Here is a 6,000-nt window from a genome sequence, read left to right as displayed (position 1 = left end):
CACAATTAATTTGTAAAAACAAAACATCTTTAATATGCATTGTATTGGTTATAAAAGCAATATTCTCACTTCACTGCCCTCCAAATCAAATGCTTGTCTTTTTTGTATTTTATTTCTGCATATTGATGAGTATTTCACTTTCAATTCATGTAACTTTGGAGAAAGGAAACTGATTTTATTGTTTAAAACTACTCTAAATGCCTTGCCTTTTGGCAGATTCCTTTTAGATGTTCTTTTGCTACTCAACTCTTATCATAATCATAATTATTCTATGCAAGTAAATGAAAATTTTGCTAAACAGAGACATGAAAATTCTCCACAATGACATCCACAACAATGATTTACTGTGGCAAATTGTCTACTGGTTCAATTGCCGAATACAAACAAAACACTGAAATGAACCACAACACTTTCACAAGATAAAATCTTTTTTTTGTAACTTGTTTATATTCTTTCATTGTGAGATCAGATTCACAGAAAAAAAAACAGTTCTTGATCACGGCTGAAAATGATACCATTGTTGAGTGATTATTTTGCAATGTGCTATGTCAATGTTAATGAACAACAAACATATATCACACTGATTTGTAACTTCTTAATATTTTGAAGAATTTCTCTTAGTGAATTATTTAAACTGCACTGACTTGTTTTGCAGAAAAAAAGATAACTCTTGACAGAAATATAACATTGGATTGGAGTAATTACAGGCAATGACCTTGAAAAATGTTAATATAACATTGGAGAAAATAAGTTATTCAAAGCTTGAACTATTTTTCCAAATTTCTGTCTGATATTTTTTGGGTCCTAGTATTGATTTTTCTGGCAAGAAACTCAGCTGAACAAATACCAATTAATACTACTTATTAAAAAATAACTGTTTTATTAATCTCTCTCTTTCTCTCTTTGGCTTGGCTTCGCGGACGAAGATTTATGGAGGCGTAATGTCCACGTCAGCTGCAGGCTCGTTTGTGGCTGACAAGTCCGATGCGGGACATAAGACATAACAACCATACTATTTAAACCAGTAGGTACATTTTCATTGCATTAATAGGATGTGTGCTACACAGATCTCCGAAAAGCAATCATCAAATATATTGATCCTGGCTGAGATTCCAGCCACCACAGCATCATGTTATTTCTTTCAGCAGTTACCCCCTTAAAACACAGTGACCTAAAACACCAGTAATTCTGTAAATTGTGAAGCAATTCAATGATCATTTGGCTGAGAAATGAGCATGATGTTGGATGAAAGAGGCGAGACAACAATATTCACTTGGTATCATAGGGAATCACTCTTTTATTGGCATTTAGAAAAAAAAATCCATACAGGCTATTCTTCCACAAGCTGACATGGGCTCACATCGATGACTACAGAAGAAATTCTTCAAACTCTTGACAGGTGCATGCACTATTCTCCACATCAAAGTCAAGGTCACCCTCACATACAGATGTTGGACTCAGGGCTTTTCCAAGCTGTTTCTGTTGATATAATCTATAAAGAACACTCTGCTGGTCACTGTTAAGTTACAGAAGTCAAGACAACATAAACAATAATCTGAAGAACTTTTGATTTTTTAAATAATGATTTCAGTGTGCAAAGCTGGCAAGTAGCACTTGGCTGCAATGCTAAATGCAGGCCTTCAGTGTCAGTACTCATGCTCTTACAGACACCTCTCTGAGAATCTGCAATCCTCTTCCATTCATTCCATCATGTGTTCTTTCTCAGTCCTCTCCTGTAACGGAAAAGATGCTGCTTTATTATTTTGTGATTGTCTAAAGGTTGTTTTATAGAAGTCAGATCTATGAGGATATTTGCTAATGTGATGAAAAAAATCAACTACTGTCTCAAAACACAGTGGAGTGGATGAACAGAGGGACCTTGGGTGTTCAAAATCTTACATCCATCAATGTCACTGCACAGGTTGATAGGATAATTAAAAAGGTCTATGGGATCCTGCGACTAATTAATAGGGGGATTGAGTTCAGGTGTTGAGATGTCATGTTGCAACTCACAAATTTCTGGTCACCTCATTATAGGAAGGATGTGGAAGTTATGGAGATGTACCAGGATGTTGCCTGGATTGGAAAACATGTCTTATGAGGCAAGGTTAGCAGAGCTGGGACTTTTCTCTTTGGAGCATGGAAGGATGACAGGAGACTTAATGGAGATCTACAAGGTTATGAAAGGCATAGATAGGATGGACAGCCAGCACCTGTTTCCCATGGAAGGAGCAGCAAATACAAATGGACTTATATACAAAGTTAAGGGAGGGAAGTTTAGCAGAGACATCATGGGTAAGCTTTTTTTTTACACAGAGTTGTGGGTACCTTGAATGCTTTGCTGGGGATGGTGGTGGAAGCTGAAACATTAGAGGGATTTAAGAGATACTTAGACAGATACATGGATGAAATAAAAATAGAGGGCTACAGGGTAGGGAGAGTTTCATACTTTTAAAAAATGGATATATTGATCATAGCAACATTGAGGGCCGAAGCACCTGTACTGAGCTTTATTGTTCTCTGTTTTAAACCACAATGGTGTTTTTAAAGGAACAATGATTAATTGTGTGCTCTTTTTGAAGTGTTTTAAAATAACATTGAAGTTGATGAAGCTCTTTTAATGCCAGAAAACCTCTGCAGTTTCCTTTTAGTCTTAGCAGAGTAAAAAAAAATGTTTAGTTTCAAAGAAGGATTTTATTTATTTACTTTACAGAATCTAGGCATTGCTGGCAAGATGATTCCTAATTACTCCTGAGAAAGTGGTAAAGAGCTGACTCCTGTTTTGCTCTTCTGGTTAATGTATTCTTTGTTGAGTAGGGTGTTCCTGGATTCAGACCCAATAATGATGGCAATATTTTTCTAAGTCGCATGCAATTTGCAAATGGTGACATTCCCATGAATTTGCTGTCTTTCCTGAATGAAAAAGGTAATGAATTGTGGAGCTTCTATCAAAGTACCAAGGGTAAGTGGTAAGTCTAAATATTGTAGGTAGTGCACACATGAATCAGTCCTTAGTGTATTTGATGGAAAGGCAGTCAAACTGGCTGCCCTATCCTGGATATCATTGCTTGAGCATTGTTGGAGCTTCACTCATCCAGGTAAGATGGAAATAAATGATTTCACTTTGATGCCTTTAGTCTTAGTTTTACCAGAGCTCCTTTTCTTACTATGTTTTGTTCAATGTTACCTTAATGTCAAGAGGAGGCACTCTCACCTCATCTCTGGATTTCTGTTTCTTAGTTCATGTAATGAGATCTTGAAGGCACCAGTGGCCTTGGTATCAAAGAACGTATTCACTAATAGCCAGCTTATTGGTCCCCAGTTAGGATTTTGGTAGGACCACATAACTCCATAATAATGTCTGGAAGGAGATTTTAAATTTAAATTTAGATATACACATGGAAGTAGGCCTTTAACATAGAAACATAGAAAATAGGTGCAGGAGTAAGCCATTTGGTCCTTCAAGCCTACACTGCCATTCATTTTGATCATGGCTGATCATCTACTCAGTACCCAATACCTGCCTTCTCCCCATAACCCTGATCCCCTTAGCCACAAGGGCCAAATCCAACTTCCTCTTAAATATAGATAAGGAGCTGACTTCAATTACTTCCTGTGGAAAAGAATTCCACAGATTCAGCACTCTTTGAGAGAATATTTTTTCCCTCATCTCAGTCCTAAAAGACTTCCCTCTTATCCTTAAACTGTGTCCTGGTCCTGGTTCTGGTTTTCCTCAACATCGGGAACAAACTTCCTGCATAGAGCCTGTCTAATCCGTTAAGAATTTTATATATTTCTATAAGATCTCCCCTCAATCTTCTAAATTCCAGTGGGTATAAGCCTAGTCAATCCAGCTGTTTTACATATGGAAGTCCTGCCATCCCTGGTATCAATCTAGTGAACCTTCTCTGCACTCCCTCCATGGCAATGATGTCTTTCCTCTGATATAAAGACCAAACTGCATACAATACTTCATGTGTGGTCTCACCAAGGCCCTGTAAAGCTGCAGTAGAACCTCTCTGCTCCTGTTCTTGAATCATCTTGCTATGAATGCCAACATACCATTCTCTTTCCTCTCTGCCTGCTCTATCTGAACGCCCATTTTCAATGACTGGTGTACAATAACACCCAAGTCTCGTTGCATCTCTCCTTTTCCTAAATGGATACCATTTAGGTAATGATCTTCTCTTCTGATCTTGCCTGCAAAGTGGATAACCTTGGCCCACTCACCTAACTTGTCCAAATCACCCTGCATCCTCTACACAGTTAACCCTGCCACCCAGCTTTGTGTCGTCTACAAATTTGGAGATGTTGCTTTCTATTCCCTCATCTAAGTCATTGATAAATATTGTAAATAACTGGTCCCAGCACTGAGCCTTGTGATACCCTACTAGTCACTGGCTGCCATACTGAAAAAAAAAATTTCCTTCTCTTTGCTTCCTGTCTGTCAACCAATTCTCTATCCACTTTATTTCCATATGTCCTATACCATGCACTTTAAGTTTGAACACTAATGTCCTGTGGGGGACCTTATCAAATGTCTTCTGAATGTCCAGATATACCACATCCATTGGTTCTCCCTTATTCACTCTACTAGTTACATCCTTAAAAAATTCTATTAGATTCATCAGATATGATTTCCCCTTCATAAAACCATGCTGACTCTGTCCAATGATATTACTACTTTCCAAATGTGCTGCAATCATGTCTTTAATAACTGACGCTAGCATTTTACCAATTTCCAAAGTCAGGTTAACTGATCTAACTTCTCTCCTGGTCCTTATTTCTCTCTCCCTCCCTTCTTTAAAAAATGGGGTTATGTTTGCCACCCTCTAATTCTCAGGAACTAATCCAGAATCTAAAAAGTTTTGAAAAATTATCACTATTGCATCCACTCTTTCTTGGGCTACTTCCTTAAGCACTCTTGAATGCAAACTATCCAGCCCTGGGGATTTATCTGCCTTTAATCCCGTCAAAATACTTAACACAACTTCTTGACTTACAGGTATTTCCTTTAGTCTTTCCCTAACATTAGATCCTTGGTCCCCTATTATTTCCTGAAGATTATTTATGTTTTCCTTCGTGAAAACAGAACTAAAGTAGTTATTCAATTAGTTTGCCATGTCCTTGTTCCCCATGATCAATTCACACTGTTTCTGTCTGTAATGGACTCACATTTGTCTTAACTAACCTCTTCCTCTTTACATATCTATAAAAGCTTTTACAGTCGTCTTTTTGTTCCCTGCCAGCTTTCTCTCATAATCCCTTTTATCTTTCCTAATTTATCCTTTTGTCCTCTTCTGTTGAACCTTGAGAATTTCTCCCAGTCCTCAAGAATATATATATTTTTTTCCTAGCTAGTTTTTCTTTGGATTTGATTCTCTCGCCGATTTCCCTTATGAGCCATGGATGCACTGCCTTCTTTAATTTATTCTTTTTTTTCCAAACTGGGATGTACAATTGTTGTATTTCATCCAAGCTATCTTTAAATGATTGCCATTGCATTTCCACCATTAGTCCTTGAAGTATTAATTGCTAATCTACCTTAGCCAATTCACGTCTCATATCATCAAAGTTTCCCTTCTTTAAGTTCAGACCTTTGTATTTGAACTAACTCTCAATGAAGAATTCCACCATATTGTGGTCATTCTTGCCCAAGGGGCTTCTCACAACAAGATTACTAATTAATCCTTCCCCATTACTCAATACCTAGTCTAGAAAGGTTCCTCGACATGCTGGTCTAGAAAACAATCCCGCATACATTCTAAGAGATCCTCTTCCTTGTTATCCTTACCAATTTGGTTTACCCAATCTACATGTAGATTAAAGTCGCCCGTTATAACTGCTGTACTTTGTTTCATACATTACTAATTTCTTGTTTAATGCCATCCTTAACCTCACTGCTACTGTTAGGTGGACTGGACACAAGTGTCTAGTGTCTTCTATCCTGACCTATATTGATTCTACACCTTCCAAGCTAATGTCCTTCCTTTCTATTGC

The 6,000-nt window shown here is 37.5% G+C and overlaps 1 long non-coding RNA gene across 1 annotated transcript in view; it reads right to left on the bottom strand.

Moving 5' to 3' along the window:
- Nucleotides 1–1,309: 1,309 nt before the first annotated feature.
- The window catches only part of LOC138756204 (uncharacterized), a 109,163-nt gene continuing 104,472 nt past the window's right edge, over nt 1,310–6,000 (bottom strand). Inside the window, exon 4 of the long non-coding RNA XR_011352856.1 lies at nt 1,310–1,733. This is a non-coding gene — a long non-coding RNA (uncharacterized lncRNA). The remainder of the gene's footprint in view (nt 1,734–6,000) is intronic.

This window comes from Narcine bancroftii, chromosome 3 (assembly GCF_036971445.1).
Source record: "Narcine bancroftii isolate sNarBan1 chromosome 3, sNarBan1.hap1, whole genome shotgun sequence".
NCBI lineage: Eukaryota > Metazoa > Chordata > Chondrichthyes > Torpediniformes > Narcinidae > Narcine > Narcine bancroftii.
Note: the sequence above shows the minus strand (reverse complement) of the source record. Positions and strands in the feature narration are given on the sequence as shown.